Source organism: Carassius auratus, chromosome 32 (genome assembly GCF_003368295.1).
Source record: "Carassius auratus strain Wakin chromosome 32, ASM336829v1, whole genome shotgun sequence".
Classification (NCBI taxonomy): Eukaryota; Metazoa; Chordata; class Actinopteri; order Cypriniformes; family Cyprinidae; genus Carassius; species Carassius auratus.
Window position 1 is genome coordinate 32,178,438 of NC_039274.1, and position 19,851 is coordinate 32,198,288.

General features: G+C 38.9%; 1 non-coding gene across 1 annotated transcript; it reads left to right on the forward strand.

The window, feature by feature from the left end:
- Positions 1-11,127: 11,127 nt before the first annotated feature.
- On the forward strand, positions 11,128-11,291 carry LOC113052577 (U1 spliceosomal RNA). The gene has a single exon (XR_003277080.1). It is a non-coding gene; the product is annotated as a U1 spliceosomal RNA (small nuclear RNA).
- Positions 11,292-19,851: the final 8,560 nt, after the last annotated feature.

Sequence of the window (19,851 nt, forward strand, 5' to 3'; positions counted from 1 at the left end):
TCTCCATATAGACCAGTATCTGTAAATGTTAAGCCGGAGAAGTTTTTTTTTTAGCATATTTTTGTGTTTTGCATTGGTACTGCGAACCGTGGATTTTCACTGGTATTGGTACCGAATACTGAAGTTTTGGTACCCCCACAAAACTAATTTGTTGGACATGGGATTAACTGAATAAACCGGTTATAACTGGTAAATCACCCCTAAAGCTCCCTGACAGACAGGATTTTTTTTATGGTAAAAAAATATGTCCTCGAATTTTGGTAGGCTTATACCTTTTATTTTTTGTCAAGCATGGAGAGTGAGAATGAAAAATAATATTTGATACAGAAATTGACAGACTATCGAAGGAAAAAGTAAAGACAATAGTTACTAGGAATGTAACAAATTGCATGATATTCGATATCCGTTCGAATTAGATTTTTCTCAAAAGTGACAGCTAGGGCTGTCGCGATAACCGCAGTATTGTAATACCGCGCTATTGACAAGCAAACCGCAGAGGAAAGATAGGAACCGCAGAAACTGCGGCAACTGCAGTGTTAAATTTTTTCCCTTTTTTTATGAAGCTGTGGCCTTTTTGTTTTTTCAATTTGTCACTGTGCATTCAATGTAAAATAAATTGATACAATATGGTTACGACTGTAATTTTCTTGCGAGCCGTTGTAGCTTTATGTTGCTTCGTTTGTTTTAAACAGGCCGGCTGAAACGATGGGATGCGCTCGTCACGTCGCCAGTTTGGGAAAATTTTGGCTTTCATCTCAATGAAAAGGGCGAGCCAGTGAATATAGATGAGCTGATATGCAAAATTTGCTGCAAAAAGGTTCCTGTGACGCAGCAGTTCATCTAATTTGAGGTCATCTGGACATTCTAAAATGCTTAATGTGGTTTATTGTATTAATACAGTGATATTAACAGACCAAACTCACTAAACATCATATTAATAAAGTATACTATCTACAAAAAATCTGATGATCCCTGAATATGAATGCAACGCATTTAATAACACGTTAAGCCTTTTCCTCCCATAGAAAACCATCATAGGCTTAACGTGTTATTAAACGACTTGCTTATATACTTTATTAATACTTTATTAATATAATGTTTAGTGAGTTTAGTTTGTAAAAATCACTGTCTTAGTACATTAAGCCACATTAAGCGTTTTCTTATAACGGTTTTCTATGGAAGGAAAAGGCTTAACGTGTTATTAAACGAGTTGCATTCATATTCAGGGCTCATCTGATTTTTTTATAGATAGTATACTTTTAGTATGATTTTTAGTGAGTTTGGTCTGTTAATATCACTGTCTTAGTACATTAAGCCATGTTAAGCGTTTTTCACTGTGAGCGTCCAGCGCAGCTGCCCCCTCAAGCATCAGGTCGCGGAGCAACATCAAAGAGAACAGCGGAGACTGGCCGACAGTATAGACAGTGTGATAACTTTTTCTCTCAAACTTTTTTTTTTCTCTCAGATCTTTTATTTTCTCGCATGTAATAAAGACACAATGCAACAGTGATTGAGTACTCGAGTACTCGACCACAACAGCGATGATCGATCACGTAAACAATGCTCGAAATTATTATTTTTTTTTTGGTTGGTTATGGCAGCACATTGGGTGGCGCCCTGATCTCTGATTGGTTAGCTTCCCACTTGATGCCTCAAAACGTAAGAAGACATAATAATGGCCTCAAAGTCACATAGTGATGGCTGGTTTCCCTTTGAGAAGAACAATGGAAATACAGTTCAGGGTAAGCCGTAAGACCTAAATGCAACGTAGGCAGAACCGAAAAGACGACAAAGCTATTCGCTGAAATGGTGGTGAAAGATTTGCTGCCCATTAGTTTCAGGGACAGAGAAGGTTTACCTGTCCAGTGGTGCCTGGCTGTTCCTTCAACATCTGTTCCAGCGGAGCGAATTTATTCCACTAAATGTGAACAGGCTGCGCACTCGGCTCTAATCTGTGCCCGTAGACCACCTTATGTTTTTGAACAGACATTTGAATTTTTCACCGGTCGTGGTAAATATAATGTTTTGACCTTTAGCCATAGTAAAAATAGGCTATTTGGCCTCTGTTTTATAACTTATAATAGTTGTTTGGTTAAACTTGGTGAACTTTTTTCTTTATCTTTTAAAAACTTCGTTTCACCGCTGGATCAAAATATGCTGCTAAAGTTATACTGGAAGACAATGTTTTGTTAAAAAAAAATGCAGTTGAATAGCAAACAAAAAAAAGAAAGTGTCTTTGTGGGTTAATTTTTAAATCACAGACAAATAATGAAATGGTCTTTATAAAATAAAAATGGACTGGATATATTTGTAGCCTAATTACATTAAACATATTCATAGAGATGACTAAATCAAAATTATTTGTTTTGAAATAGTTTATACAGTTATGTATAAACCCTGTCATTATAATGATACACATCTGATTTCTCTTTACTTTCACTTAAAGGTCCCGTTTTACACGCTTTTTTTAAGCTTTGATTGTGTTTACAATGTGCAATATAACATGTGTTCATGTTTCGCGTGTAAAAAAACACAGTATTTTTCACACAATTCACCTATCTGTATACTGCTGTTTTCACTGTCATAAAAACGGGCTGATGACTTCCTTGTTCTATGAAGCCTCTCCTTCAGAAATACGTAACGAGTTCTGATTGGGTCAGCGGTTCCTGTGCAGTGATTCGACAGCAGCTGAGAGCAGGCTGCCCTCCTGATAACGCGATTGGGCTAGAACGCACGTGCTGGAGATGTATTTATAGTCACAGGAGCGTTTTTACTGACGAGATGCACATGAAAACCGCATTTGTTTTTTTGCACAGCCCTACCATCTAGTTAACAAAGTTAAACAGCTTTGCCATTTGTGTAATAAGTTACAGAAACTGTTAAACGCACCAACTTAAATAATAAAATACACTTACCAGTTGTGGTCCAGACAAAGAGGGAACTGCTCCATCTTTCAAGAATAATCTTTGTGCAAATCCAGCATTAAACTGATTGAGATTGAGAAAGTTGTCCTCAGCAAGCTGTCCTTAGCAAATTGAGCTGCACATAGTTTTACGTGTGCATATTTAACTCAGGAACCAAGTTAAACATAAATTGTAACCATTGATCTCAAAGTACAGCGTTCCTGGGAAGCCCAAACAAAGGTGATTGGACTCCGAGATTAAAAAAACAGCGTTTCAACGACATGGCGACAAAAACAAACAGCTCTTCCTTCTTCTCCGTCGGAGCACAACAAGGCCACGCCCCCTGTTTGTGAATTCATGTGGGTGGTGGTAAGTCAAAAAAACTGTTTTAGCGACGTCATTACTACAGGAACTAGAGGGCTGTAGTCCAAACGGGTCGTTATTTGTAGGCTAATTCTGTTAAATCAAATATCTCGCTTGGCATTGAACTTTGAGCTTTAGAATTTTACAGATATTATTTATACTCTAACCACAACATTACACACTAACTAAAGTTTAAAACATGGAATCACGAAGAAGGGGACCTTTAAGACATTTTCGAACACACTTTCCAAGACAGGTATTTTGACATATTTAGTATGTATTTGTTGGTACAAAAGCAAGAAGACTTTGAGATGCGTCTGTGTGTACGCCCTGAACACCAGAACACTGCGGTGCTGAATTAAGCTCTTTCGCATCCTTTTCTTTGTTTAAACTCCGATTTGTATTTGTTCGTTCAGGTGCAGGAGGACGCGAACGTCTTGAAGGAGAGCTTGGTTCAGTATTGCTGTCCGTGAGATGTGGCTCTCTCGTGCGCACCGAACACGGCGTGGGAGTAACCAGCTACTTAGTTGAGCTTTCCCGCATCGCGGGGCTGTAGCCAACTTGATGTGTTGAATGCTCGTAGCACGTTATAAAACCTATTTTTAAAATACACATTTCTGTTTTAATAAATGCTCATAGTAAATCATAGCATATTGCCTAAAACATAAGGTAGGTACAAAGATAGTCAGTGATACATTTGCAACCTAAAAAAAATTAGGTCGCAATGTCATTTCAAAGCATATGTGACCATTTTGGTCGCAGTGTAGTTCCCTGAATCTGAACAGCCTATATATTTGCAATATTTTAAAGGAGCTCTCTCTGAGTGTAATGCCACAGTTATGTTAGAATTCACTGAAGACTGATGCAGCAGTTCAATTCAACTTTACTCCACATATATGAACTTACCTGTTTTGAATACTTTAACGTGTTCGTTTATGTCCAATATTAGTGTTCAAATGTTGGACTTTAAATGAAATCTACTATTGGTTTTCACCGTTGACTGATTTTGCTGAATATTTATAGACCATTAGCATCTCGCTCAAATGACCGAAGAGTTTCTTTATTTTTCCTATTTAAAACTTGACTCTTCTGTAGTAACATTGTGTACATAGACCAGTGGAAAATGAAAAGTTACAATTTTCTAGGCTGATATGGCTAGGAACTTATACGTTCATTCTAGTTTAATAATCAAGTAACTTTGCTGCTGTACCATAGGTGCAGCAGGCGGAATATTACGGAGTGCCTGATAATAGACCAAGCTAGGTAACCTCCAATAACCCTATTTTCAGGCTCTGCAGCACCCATGGTACGGTGCCGCTGTGTTGTACTGAACCAAACTGTGAATTTTGTGAACCATATTTGAGCTCACAAAAAGTGAATATTCGAATATTCCTTTATTTAAATTAAGTTTAATGAGACACACGTTATTTTTCAGCAACATTTGTTTCCGTGGTTTTGAACAAGCTTACACACAATAAGCTTGAACATTACACATCGTGTTTTGTAGCTGAAAACCTTTAACAATGCATGCAAACAAACAAAAGTACAGATTAAAATAAAAAAAATTGAACCAAGAAAAAATGTAAAGCAGCCTGCAGCCATTAGGCTATAGTAGAACGTAGCCTATACTTAACTTTGAAACTTGTTCTTGTTAAGAAATACGAGCATGCGCGCTCATAATGGAAGCGACACAGCCAAGTTAAAAACATCTCAACTTTTCAGAATGCCTCAAGCGCACCGCAGGTCATGTGACAAGAACTAAACATTCAGCTTCATCCTTTCCTGTAACAACGTTGAAAGCTCAGCCAAGATGAAGGAACAGCTGATCATAGCTGTATATGGATTACCATTTCGAAATAAATTTAATAGCAGAGCTACGGAAAGCAATTTTTTTGTGCTGCAAATCCATTTATCCTTTGCTGAAATTTCTGCGTCTTCATGGAGAGAGCGCGTCATTTGCAAACGCCTCAGGAGTGCTTCTGCCCAAGCGCTTTGGAAAGGAGAAAGCGGCGTGCCTAGCGTTTTCCATGCGTTTTTAGGCGCAATATGTGGACGGCCCCTTATTCATTCATTATTTTTTGCTTGCATATATCTTCAAATATGCCGTTGAGAATCACAGAAAATGACCAAATTAGGTTTTATTGTGAACTTTTTTTTTTTTGTTGCGAAATTCGAATATCCTTCTTATTTATCGAATAATTAGAGCAGAACAAATATTTGAATGTTCGACTATCCGTGCACACCCCTAATTAAAATTAGAAAAAGGCCATTACAAGTGTAAAAAGAAAATTCCCCTGTAAATCATTTTGAGTGAAATGTCGCCTTGTTTTAGGAAGGATCATTTTTGGACAAGTGCTCCTAATTATAAAAAAGAAAAAACTTTAAACTGGGTTTGTGACGGGTATAAATTTAGTCAAGAATATTATTATTATTAGTTTTTTTTTTTTTTGCTTTAAACCCTCTGGGGTTCTTCATTTATGAGTCACACTCAGGACCTTCGGGTCAAAAATGACCCAGAGGCCGGGATTCAGGTATACTTTTTTTCAGTAAAATCAATCAAATGTATTTTTGTTCAATAATATTTTTTCTTTCTTTTTTTGTGTTTTGAGAGAATTTTATGATAATAATAATGAATAATGAATTTTTATGCAATAATTATGATCCATTTTTTCCCATTGAATATAATAGAAAATTTATATATATATGTATTTTTATTTTTATTTTTATTAATGCTGTATTTTATTTTAAAGTACAGCCAAGGCCTATAGAAAACAATTTTTGAAATTAGATTGGTGCCATCTGGTGGACAAATTAAGCATTTTTATCATGCAATAGCACATTTTTACCACTAGAGAGAATGTACAGCTCTCTGTAGAAAGGCTTGTGAATTCTAGTGATTTTTGCACATATTTGCCTATTTATTTCAGGTTGTGGATTTTAATATATAATCACAGATTCTCAAAGACTATTTTTGTCAAGTTTTTTTTTTTTTGTTTGTTTGGTTGATTTAAATGGTAATTTCAAGTGCCAGTTTTACTTTATAATACAGTCAAACCTGAACATTGCACTAGAAAGAGAACAAATGGAAAGCATTCTGTTACCCATTGTTTTAATTCTAACTTAATAAAAAAAATTACATTATTTAAATCATAACATATTTTTATTTACCTTTTATTATAAACATTTCCATTAAAATTATTTTTTGCAATTCAATGAACAGTAACTCTTCAAAATTGCCAACAGCAATTATGAACAAAAAACAAAAATAACAGCAAACGTATAATCATTTTCAAACAGTACATGTAAATGGAAAATAGAAAAATAAAAAAAGTGTCACGCTGGGCCTGGGTCGCTCGAATAGGCCTGGAGGTTACTAGAGAAGAATTCCATCCTTTGACCTTACTCTGTTTGTGCGTGTGTGCGTGCGTGCGTGCACACGTGCTTGTGTGTGTGTGTTTGTGTGTGTGTGTGTGTGTTCAAGAGAGAGACATGGTGTGTGACTTTTGCATTTTGGATCCAATGTCTCCCCTTTATTTGATTCATTGATTTTATTTCACATATTCTCACATATCTCTGTTACAGTTTCACCAGTCTCATATTTCCCTATGTGTGTGTGTGTGTGTGTGTGTGTGTGTGTGAGTGAGTGTGTCTATTTTGCAACCTTGATGGCTTACAGCCTCATGCTTTTATTGCTGTGCACTTTATTTCTTACATTGATGAATAATTTCTTTTATTTCACACATTTCCCAAAATTAGCTTTTGCAATGATACTTTCATTTGTGTGTGTTTTTGTGTGTATAAGTGTGTGTGTGTGTGTGTGTGTGTGAATTTTTTTGTCTGTTTTGCACTCTTGATGTTTTAGAGATTCACCCCTTCACTGTTGTATGCTTTTTTTCTGCATCGTGGCTGATTTGTAGATTGTACACACAAAAAAACTCAGTATTTTCATATTTTTGCAAATTTCCCATTCATTTCCTATGTCGGGTCATTTTTGACCCGAAGACCCTGAGTGTGACTATTTTTTTTACGACCACTTAGACTTTTAAAATCCTGTCCCCAATTTTTTGGGGTGTTCATATACCAAGTACCAAAAAAGTCACCAAGTTTCGGACCATTCCGATGAAGCTACGATTTGTAACATTTTTTTAAAAAAAAATTTCGGGTCATAAATGACCGAAGAACCCCAGAGGGTTTTAAAGGTTCATGAAGCCTCAGACTACTTTTTTTCTCAGATTTTAGCACAGGTGTCTAAAGACAATTTTACATTATAGAAGACAATGTGCATCTGACAATTTTAACTGTTTGAAAAAAACTGGTTAACTTAAATTTAGCGCTATATTCTTCCGCTTACAGAATCTACATTGTGCTGACATCACAATTTGTGACATGACAAGACTGTAGTACATCGATGACACGTTGATGTCTATTAAATTATGAATGAGACTGTTCTTATCCTATGAGAAGACGATTTGTTTAATCAGTCCCTCCAGAAAAATGTTTTTTTTGTTTTGTTTTTTGTGATTGTTGTGGACAAAAATCCTTTATTTCAGACCTTAACACATGGCTCAATAGCTTTACAAAATGAATATTCAACAACTTCTGTAAAAATGAATAGATAAAATAAAAATAAAAAAATGTGTGCTTCCTGTTTTACAGAAGTAGCTATACAAAACAGACATCTTCTGGTAAATTGAGTGCTTCCAATGCAGAAAGTGCAATCTCTTACTGCAACGTAAATTATTTTACATACTACTAATATGCTTACAACTGTAAGATTTTGGTACTGTTCTATAACAAAAAAAGTGCAATCTTACAACTGTAAAGTCCACTGTGAATATAAAAACTATAACTGCGTAGCCTAACACTGTTAGTAGCCTAGTGAGAACAGGGTGTTGGGGGAATCACCTTTTTTTTTTCCTCTTTTTCATCAAATCGCAGTTTTCACAAGTTCCCGCAATATAATTTGCCCCCACTGTCATGTAACAAATCGGGAAACTGCTTCGCGGGGTCTTTTGCGCTTATTTTTGTTGACATGAGAATTTGCGTTCTTCAGGTTTCACCCTGGTTTCACAGCGGTGTTTGCAGATGATGTTCACGTCGCGTAATTACGTCACTTCAAAAGGTACCCATGGCAATAGGGGGAAAATAATGGCGCTTTACTTGAGTGAAATTTTTCAACTTTCTGTTAAGATATAACATTATGCTACTTTTTTTGCAATGAAAATACAGGGATTATGAAATCATTCTTACCCCGCATATTTTGCTTGCTGAAATCATCAATTTATGCTGTGAAAAATGAATAAGTGCATCGTATTTGAAAAAATGCAACCATGCATAAATATGTGGCCTTTGGCTGATTATGCATTAAATCAGGCGATCGCATAATCACGTTTTTCTGGAGGGACTTTAATTTTACACCACAGCTTGTGAGACGCTTCAGACTGTGAGACTACATACATTAACTGAGAGAAACATTCATTGATTGAAGGAAGGAGAGCATTTACAAACGCGATTCATTCACTGAGTTAGGGCTGTGCAAAAAATTGAATGCGATTTTCATGCGCATCTCATCAGTAAAGTCGCTCCTGTATTAAGAAGTATATCTCCGTTCAGATCAGGGTTGCCAGGTTTACACACCATATCCTGCCCAGTTGCTTCTCAAAACTAGTCCAAAACTAGCCCAAGCACCTTTCCAGGATATTCCCCGATAAAAATTGCTTCCCGAGGTTAAAATGTACGTTTTTTTACAGGGTTGCCTTGGTAAAATTAGCATTTTAGGGGCTAAATATCACGTTACTGGTATTGGGGTTGCTTCAAACCGCGGACATGGAAAAACAACCGCAGACTTGATAACACTGGTTCAGGTGGAGCGGCAGTTACTTACAAAGAGCTGTAGTCTACCAACTTACACAGAGCTGTACTCTACCAACAACTAACAAAAAAATCGCTTTCAAAATCAACAAAGAAATGTCTGTGATTATAAAATCGATTTTGTGTAGATTGTCAGTGAATTACGGCTCTATGTAGTTAATGCCAACCAGTGTTGCCAAGTCTGTGGTTGTTTTTCATGTCTGCGGGTCAAAGCGACAACACCAATAACGTGATATTTAGCCCCTAAAATGATAATTTTACCAAGGCAACCCTGCCAAAAAACGTATATTTTAACCCTTGGGAAGCAATTTTTATCGGGGAACCTCCTGGAAACACAATTGGATTAATTTTGAGAAGCAACTGGGCAGGATTTATGAAAACCTGGCAACCCTGATCTGAACGCACGTGCTGGAGATATACTTCTAATTACAGGAGCGTTTTTGCTGATGAGATGCGCATGAAAATCGCATTCATTTTTTTTTTTTGCACAGCCCTACAGTGAGTGTAACCGTGTTTACAGTTCTGTAGAATCTGTCAAAAGGCGTATATAAATGCAGCAGAATAAGTGTAAAAAGTTATCACCAATGCATATGTTTTTTAATGCAGAGAGATGGCTGTGCATTTGTGTTTTTACCCTGATTTGAGTGAAATGAAACCATGTCAACCTGAAGCTGTGTGTTGTCCATTTCCCCCCTTCCCCCTCCATTCTGCTGTGCACCATGCCCACTTTTTAAAAATAATTTTTAACTGTAGTGAGAACTAACCAGTCCTGAATCAGGGAGAAGGGTATAACTGCAGCCTGGAGATCTCCAAATAGGGGCAGGAACTTCAAAATGGGGTGGGAGCTCCAAAATAGGGCATGGCTTCCTCCCATTGAGAGACAGACGCATGACACGCAGCCACCATTTTTCCCCCAATCCACTTCAGTGCACACTCCACCCAACAGCTGATTCTGAAGTTTTTATTGGTCGTGTCCGTTAAAGTGTTTCCTACACAATGCAACAACAATTGTTAACCCCTAAACCTACCCCCACACCTTACCTTAACCAGTAATATTGACTGAATGGCGGTCATTGGCGCTGAATAGTGTGGTAAATAACAGTTGCAGTTCAGGAGATAAACGGTTAATAAGATTATGCGATATGAGACTCGCCAGACAATGGCACCTCTTTAGTTATACCCAGCATCACTACCCCCTCCTAGCCTGCGAATTTTGTACCCTGGGACGACTCCTGAATGATTCCCATTGACATCATGAAGCAGAGGTTCAGACTTGGGTCCAAACACCCCTGGCCACAAGCTTTGGGCTCTGTTCTCATGGAGAACACTTATTTATATAGCATATTTTAGATAAGCTAGAAACAATGTTTAATTTATAAAGTTTTATTTTGAAATGTAAGGGAGTAACAATTGGCTGAAGCCACAGCCAATGGTCAAAGTCTTTGCAAAAGGAGACCCCGTCCCATTTTGGAGTTCACGCCCCATTTTGGAGATCTCATGTCTGCAGTTATTCATACTTGAAATCGAGGGTTTCATGACCCTTTAACCCTTGGTTGCATCATCAGACTCCGGCTCGAATGGGTAAGGTACAATCGATACCATCTTTGCTATGTATTTACAAGTCTCCAGGGCTGCTGTTCCGTCATGGCAGTGGACTTTTTGTTTCCTACACGTGCTGTGCATGGTAGACAAATCACAAAGGACTGTGCTATCTGACCAATCACAGCAGTGAAGGCTCATTGATAGGAGGGGTTTAGAGAGAACTTAGAACGGTTTTGCAAGAGTCGTTTCAGAATCATTTAGATGTTAGGTAAAATGATATCAGATTTTTTAGAAAACGTACCTGTTTTAGGAGACTCCTTAATATTAGCAACCTTTAAAATGGCATATTAGGGGCACTTTAAATAGTATGGACTCCACACTAACTCATCACCGTCACTGAGAACGATGCACCCTGAAGTGCTCCCTCTTCAGGGTCAGTGAAGAACTCATACTTACCTGGCAGGGGAGATACCATGATCAAGAAGGTGGTTCACCCAGGGCGAGGCTCAGCCATTGCACTCCGGTTGTGCTGACCCCTGCGAATTCCCCAAATGTGGGAATCTCGACTGCATAATTTCTGGTAGTGGGGGACTGCGTTCGCGCTCTCCCCTGATCTTCTGGTTAAAAATAGAATTAAATGCAGACTATGAAGATGGCTTGAGGAGAATTTTTCATAAAATGTTGGATTATTTTAATAATTTAAAAAAAGTTTTTGCTGAGGTCTAGGCCTATGTATTTACATGTTATATTTTAAAAGTCGGTCATCTCCTCCTCCTTCACCAGGATAGACGGGGTAAATCGACCACATCACTGCAGAAGCTGCATCTATTTGCCTGTCAATCTCCCGCTCCATCCTTCCTTCATTCAGGGTACAAAGACCGCATTACTACAGAACCTGCACCTATTCCCGCCTATCAATCTCCCGCTCCATCCTTCCCTCACTCGTGAACAAGATCCCAAAGTACTTGAACTCCTCCACTTGAGACAGGAATCTCTCCACCAACCTGAAGTGGACGTGCCACCCTTTTCTGGCTGGGAACCATGGCCTCAGACTTGGAGGTGCTGATTCTCATCCCAGCTGCTTTGAAATCTCAGCTGCAAACCGTCCCAACGCACACTGAAGGTCTGGGCCTGATGAAGCGAACATGACAACATCATCTGCAAAAAGCAGAGACAAAATCATGTGGTCCCCAAACCGGACATCCTCCAGCCCCTGGCTGTGCCTAGAAATCCTGACCATAAAAATAATGAACAGGACCGGTGATAAAGGGCAGTCCTGCTGGAGTCCATAATGTACCGGGAACTAGTCTGACTTACTGCCGGCAATGTGAACCAAGCATTTGCTCCAGTCATGCAGGGACCGGACAGACCTTAACAGAGGGCCCCGGACCCCATACTCCTGCAGTACCCCCCACAGGAGGCCGCGAGGGACACGGTCACAAATGCCTTTTCCAAATCCAGAAAACACATATAGATTGTTTGGGCAAACTCCCATGAACCCTCCAGCAACCTGGCGATATAGCCGGGGTATAAAGAGTATAAAGCTGGTCCAGTGTTCCACAACCGGGATGAAAACCGCATTGTTCCTCCTGATTCCAAGGTTTGACTATTGGCCAAATTCTCCTCTTCAGAACCCTGGCATTGACTTTTCCAGGAAGGCTGAGGAGTGTTTTTTTTTTTCTTCTCCCTGTAGTTGGAACACCCTCCGGTCCCCCTTCGTGAAAAGAGGGGCCACCACCCTGGTCTGCCATTCCAGAGGCACTGTCCCGCGATGCTGCAGAAGCGTGTCAGTCAAGACAGCTCCACAATATCCAGGGACTTGGAGTACTCAGGGCAAATCTCACCCACCCCTGGTGCCTTGCCACCGAGAAGCTTCTTAACAACCTTGGTGACTTAAAGGGGGGGTGAAATGCTCGTTTTCACTCAATGTCCTGTTAATCTTGAGTACCTATAGAGTAGTACTGCATCCTTCATAACTCCAAAAAGTCTTTAGTTTTATTATATTCATAGGAGAAAGATAGTCTGTACCGATTTTTCCAGGAAAAACACGAGTGGCTGGAGGCGTGACGTGTGGGCGGAGCTAAAGAATCACGAGCGCCAGTAAGCTTTTGAGTTGAGTGCGTCTGGAAGCTGTGACACCGTGAGGACAAAACCAACCAAAACAAACCATGGCTAACAGTCAGATTCAGCGTATATTTATGATCCAGAATCAGATCCAGAGGCTGAAATTGAACAAGAGCAGCATCAGCAATCAGTCTCTATGTGGTATGTACTGAAACTGCATATATTTGCTTAGCGGTTTTGGAAAATGACTAAGTTCCACTTTGTCGTCTTTTTTTTTTTTTTAAGCTGTACATGTGAAAAGTGCAGTTTGATGACAACATCGCATGTTGTTTACTTGATGTGGTTACGCGCCGATAGCTAAGTTAACAACACAGAGATATTTGAAGCAGTTTTACTCACCGCATGTGGTTCCAACACACGATCGTGACCCTTTTTCGTTGGGACTGCATTATCCTTAAGAAATAAATGTGCAAATCCGCCGTCAAACTGGACCTTGTTTGTAAAACAAGCATCTTCGAAATGCAGGGGAACAAACACAAAAACTTGCACAACTCCGTTGATGCTCTGTAAAAATAAACTCCATCCACTGGTCCCTTAATGCGGTTTCTCTTTTGGTAATCTGTGCAGGGTTGTCTTGCCCTGGCAACCAAAAACACACTCCTTTTGTGACTTTTCGCGACTCCTCTGGCTCTGATCAGTGAAGTCTGTTGTGCTCTCAGTACTGTGCTATACAGGAGCGCGGGCTCTTCCGGCAGACGTGCCCTCAGGACCCATATAAGGAAATTCCGCTCCATCTAACGTCACACAGACCCATACTCGAAAAAAACTTTCCGAAACTTGTGACAAACCGGAAGTAGTATTTTTGGAACAGAAATACTCCTTCAAACGTACAACTTAATTTTTGAAACTTTGTCCATGTTTAGCATGGGAATCCAACTCTTTAACAGTGTAAAAAACTCAGTATGCATGAAATAGCATTTCACCCCCCCCTTTAAGCTTGGGTGATGGACGAGACATTCCACGTCTCTAAAGACAATTTCCGTGTCCAGAGATCGGGTCGTCGAGGCTCCTGCCTATCAACTGCTTCCAAATCCACAATGCACTAGCCTCTTACAATTAGTCCCACAGGTAGTGGGTCCACGGGAGGTCGACCCGTGGGCTTAGCCTGGCTGGGCCCCATGAAGGGAGGCCCAACCACCAGGTGCCGCATTTGAGCCCCGGGCCTGGCTCCAGAAAGGGGCCCCAGGTGCGCCATGGCGGTTGATGTCACAGTCATCATTTTTTAGGAATTCATAAAGGGCTTTTGAACTGCTCTTAGTCTGACCCATCACCTAGGACCTGTTCCCGTTAATGTGAGAATTTCTTTATTTGAAGTGCATCTGCCATCCAATAATCTCAAAAAGCTTTGTTACGTTTTAATAAACAAAGTATCAGCTATAAATTAAAAATTCATAACAAAATACAAACAATACAAGTAACTTTTACAAGTTATTTTTTTATGTTTACTACTAAAGCACATAATGAACATGAATGAACAAAAGGTAGGCTATTTTCTAAGAGAATCTACAGTACAACTTTTTGAAATCTCCCATGAAAAAATTTATTTAGTGTTGTGTAAGGCTTGTAACGTTCCAACGTAATACATTTACCTCAGAATAACCGTTCGGTGTCATAAGCTCATCAGTGTTAGATTTTGCTGTATTTTACTGAGCAGTAGTTTGGGTGGCTTGCCAATGTACTAGACTTCTCTAATACATAAAATAAGTAAGATTGACCTAAGTTCTTGTGGGGAGAAGAATTTATTAAAGGTAGCAGTGTAGCGGTTCTTCAGCAAGTGATGTTAGGCATGTCATCCTTCAAACAGTCTTTACCCAAAAATACTGTCTGTGAGACCAGACCTTTCTGCCTTTTAACAAAGGTGCTACAAACAATACAGTAACACCCCATGGAGAGCCAGTGATAAGTGTAACCTTTTGATGACTTGGTAGGATCTCTCCCATGGAGAGCCCATTCATTGATCTTATGTTGACCTAAGAGGCTGATTGTATGGGCCATTTGGTTCACACTTCTGTGAACAAAGAACAGTTGGCTACAGTTTGCAAGTAATTTCAACTAAAGTTAATTAAAAACAAATCTTTCATCAGTCAGTTAGAAAAATAACTATTTAGAGGAGCATTTTGCTATATATATGCGCTATTGCATTTCTGTCAAAGGATGTCAGAGACAAGTGTGCAGATCTGCACAAAGCTTGAATGGGCTATAAGACAAGAAGCTTGATGATGAGACAACTGTTGGTGTGATCATTCGGAATGGAAGAAATACAAAACAATCATCAATCGACCTCGGTCTGGAGCTCAAGCCAGATCTTTCCTCATGGGGTACCACAATCACCAAGCAAAACATTGGTAACACACTATACCTTAATGCAGGGGTTCTTAACCTTTTTGATGTCGTGGGTCAAATTTTAAAGTACAAAGTGGCCAAGACCCAATAAAATATTAGCACTGTATTGGTTTATTGATCTCACCCTTGGTCTGATTTGTATTCAATAACTAAATGAAATCCAATTGCAGTTAAACAGTTCATTATTATTGTGTATAATAACCTGCACATACAACAAGATGCCAAACACACAACAGTTCAGGGAACAAATCAGCCTGCATCAAGAACAAAATTAAAAGGTTCAAGTCAGGCACATTAACACACAAAATCAGTAAGATTTGACCGATTTTACTTAAAAAAAAAAAAAACAATAACAAAAAAATAATATAAATAAAAACAATAAAATGTTTTGCTAAAATAGATTCAAAATAATATTTTTCATATGCAGTCCGTGTGAGTTATGTGTGTGGAGCAGAAGCAGCACGGACTCATTGTGCTTTCACACAGGAGGCGTTTGCAGTCCGCTAGTGATCCGCGTCTGTTTAGTCCACAAGCACAACATTTGTTCATTATTTTATATTTAAAATCATGTAAAAAAAAAAAAACATTTTTAAACAAAGCTGTTCATGATTGTGATACTCTCACAGTATAGTTACAATCTTTCATAGACATTAGTATAATCTTAAATATAAACAACGTATTATTCATGCACTTGACTTCTAGGTTTGTATAGCCTAATAAGCTGCTCAAGCAAGCGGCAACATTTAAATACAACATTAAGCCTAATTTTCTTTTTAGGCAATCACAAATATTTAAAATTAATATTCACCACTGACAGTCTGCTCTCATGCCTTGTGCATTTAAATCTTTATTACAAGGAATCCCACGTGATTTGCCTGTCCATGTTCCAACAAAGTTTTTCTTGATTTCTGTGTTCTAACATGGCTAAATGTTAATGTTTTGTCTGTTTATTCCAGTCATGCAACTCCTGCAATTAAACTCCACACCACTTCCTTTTTTTTATTGTCCTTGTAAAAGGGATCTGTGGTGTCATATAATAATGTGAGGTTTTTCAACTTTGAGGATTAACCTCTTGCCATCTATTTCTGGCCTCCTAGCATGAATATAGTAATGTGAAATTTGATTTGGAGTCTGCACAGTGTGTTTATTTTGAAATGCACATGATTTTTTCACTTCTATTTTGTATTTTCTGTGCGGTTTGGATGTCAGAAATAGACTAGTCGCCTATCTTTAGCGAAGCGGCACAGAGAGTTACTTCTGGGACGCTTTTGAAAAGTGCAGCGGAGCATCTGGTGTAAACACAAGCATAGACTAGAGTGACCGAGATCAGCTCCGGTAGCCGCGTCGGAGCCGTAATGCACCGCAGACGAGTGCAGTGGAAATCGGGTGAAAAAGGCCCTTTTGCTACAGGCTACGGTTGACTGAGTGTCTTATTATTAGCGCTTGTTAAAGGGTAACTAAACCCCTGGTCAGAGCCTGACTCCACCCACTGACAATATACAGATCACAGCGGAGATAGAGCGGACGAACATAGGGCGGGGCTTAGCAATTGCGGCGTGAACTTGAGACCCGCAGTGACTGATTGATTGACAGCTGCTGTCAGAGACGCTCAAATGGAAAACGACTGTAATGATTAAAGAAGCTTTGCAACAGAGCGATCATTTGAACTAGAGGACTCCCCCCCCCCCCCCTCACCTGAAGTGGAGGATGTCGAGGTGTCTGTTCATATCAATTCGAGCTACTGGCCCAAACTGCGGTCTTAACTCCCGCATCGCGTCGCTTTTCAGTGCGAGCTGTGTGGAGAAGCCCATTTCCACCTCCAATTCAAGGTCTTCCAGGCCAAGTGCATGCAACCACTGGCGCCTAATTTTAAAGTCTGCTGGAGAACTATGCAGTCCAGCAGTGCTGTCACAACCAGCAACACACCTACGTACCATCCTGACCACTGTACTAAATAAAGATAAATCTACGCTATCTTGAAGAGCTAAAAAACTATTTAATATATATCATATCAGATAACTAAATAATTGAAATGCTAAATAGATGCTATAATAGTCTATCCTGATCGTTTTCAATACTCTCAATTCCAACTCCTGACTCACTACAGTGATTTTGACGGAACAAGATGATTTTATACTGCCAAGGGTGTGGTAGCTCGTACCAAGGGGCGTGGAGAGCTGGAAACTGCTTACGTCACCTGCCACCACAACATCCAATATAAAAAATCAACTGCAGTAGCCACCATTCAACCTGAAGACGGCAGCACTCAGACGTTTTTACACCATATATTGTAGAATTAAAACACTTTGTTTAAATGTCAAAAAAGTTACTTGAATCAATGAACAACACTAATAAAGCCCCACTCTGATAGATCATTAACTAAAAAAAAATTGGTTTAGGGTTTTGTTACTCTCTAAACAACTGAGGCATTACAGCCACTAGTGTCTGTAACTTGTTTGGTCCTGCGGCCCATGGGTGAAAAACGGTACAAGGATGTCACTGTGTGAAAGTGACCAATCATAAGAGGTTCAGTGCCCTCCTTGGTTTCCGCCCCCCAAATTGTCAAAAGTCATGTAGACTCGAGGGAGCAGAAATAAAAACATCCTTGGAACAGCAGAGACGACTTATCACTTCTATATCCAGATCTATATTTGCAACAAAATGTGGTCCAATTGCTCCCTGGGCGCCTGCAGCATAAATGGCTGACCACTGCTCGGGTTGTGTGTGCACTTTGGATGGGTTAAATGCATAGCACAAATTCTGAGTACGGGTCACCATTCACTTTTCACTTCACTTTAAGTTTAGTGTGTGTCTCAAGAAGTCCTCGCTGCAGACTGTAGCGCGGTGACGTCACGTATCGACGTCACGTATGTGTTTCCCGCGCATGCGCAAAGTGAGGCCAGGTATGTCTCTAACACGCATGCGTGTGTAATTTGCATTGCGTGGTGATGTTAGGTGTTTTCGCGTCGTGTGACTTAATACATCAGTAAAATGCATGCGCATTCTTAACAGAATAGCCCATACCAATAAAATAGATAAGTATTTAAAAACTCTAAACAGTAAAATGTAGTACAGGGCATATCCATGATTTTAATCATGTCTCATCTGAGGTAAAAATATACGGAATTAGAGTGTTTATTCTGTAGCCTAATATCTGTGTAGTAACATATATATACATATACATATATACATTCTGTTGAGCAGTACTTCACTGTGTAGCTATATTGTAACATTACACTACACTTTAATTGAACCTTTCTTTATTTCTTTTAATCTGTCCTCTGTCCTGGTTCTTGTTTATTTATTTAGTATAATTTTATACATGCTTCTGTTATTTTGACAATTCTGCATGTGAAATATTTATGCCAATAAAGTATTTTTCAGTTAAATTGACAACATACTTTATATTTTCAGTGTCTGCTTCCCATTTTATGCATCCCATTTTATGCATTCACATGAAGTGGGCCTCCAAAAACCAAACTGATAACAGTAATCTTTTTTTTATTGCAAAGTACAAAAAATATAATTGTGTGTGTGTACATATATGATTGTGAGAGAGAGAGAGAGAGAGAGAAAGAGAGAAAACAACTATAAACATGACACATGAGAAAGAAAAAAGAAACTGCATCTGCACCTACACATTCTAAAATTCACCTCCATCTTTAATAAAACAATCAACTGAGCAGTAGCCCTCAAAGTCTTTGTAGGAATAAAATCCATGCAGGACTCCCCTCCTGCCATTCCCAACATAGCCAGGTGGGCAGTCTTTGAATGTTTCATGGCACCATAGGCACTGGGTCAGTGAATACGGCACCTGGAACTCCTGTCTGTATCCTACAGAAAATGCACTCCAGTTCACGACACCTAATTTACATAAAAGAAAAAACAATATTTAAACAAAATCAAATCATTTTGAAGAAAGGCAAAAGAGTCATACAAGGTAAAGATTTTTAATATATTTTGAAATGTATTATAGGATGGTCTTAGCAAAAGGTGTTATTTGCTTTGTCTGTAAAGTACCTAAGAGATTTAATTTATAAATCAACATTAACATCAACTACACTGTGTGCATAATTATTAGGCAAGCTGATTTTTATTTTATTTTTATTATTATTTACTAATTCTAAACCACATAAATCTTAATAACAACTATTGATTTTTTTTTTTATAATTCATAAGTGATATATAATTGTCCATGAAGGCTGGAAGTGAATTTTTTCTAAATAAACTTACATTTAGGTGTGCAGAATTATAAGGCATGTTTTCTTTTACTGATAAAATGAGCCAAAAAAGAGGTTTAGACTGAAAAATGTAAAATAAATTAATAAAGAGTTACCTTTAAAAAGTTTGTCAAGTCAAAATTTATGTTGGTTTGGCTTGAGAAAGATCATAGAATGGGCAACACAGTTATCAGGAAAAAAAAAAACAGACAGACACTCAAATACTTTTTACAGTACTCACTACACGTTACAGTTAAAGAACTTACTGTCTAGCCACATGAAGTGGGCCTCTTCTTTGAAGCAGAAGCAGAAGCAGGAGGTAGAGATGTGATGGTACTCAAAGGAGATGGAAGTGGTGGTCCCTTACATACTTTGGGTTGATACAGTGGAGTACTGGGCGTGGGAGACACAGATGTGCGTGGTTCACTTGGAGAAGGCTGAGGTTGAAGAAGGGGTGCTGTCTGAGCAGAAGCTGCAGACAGAGG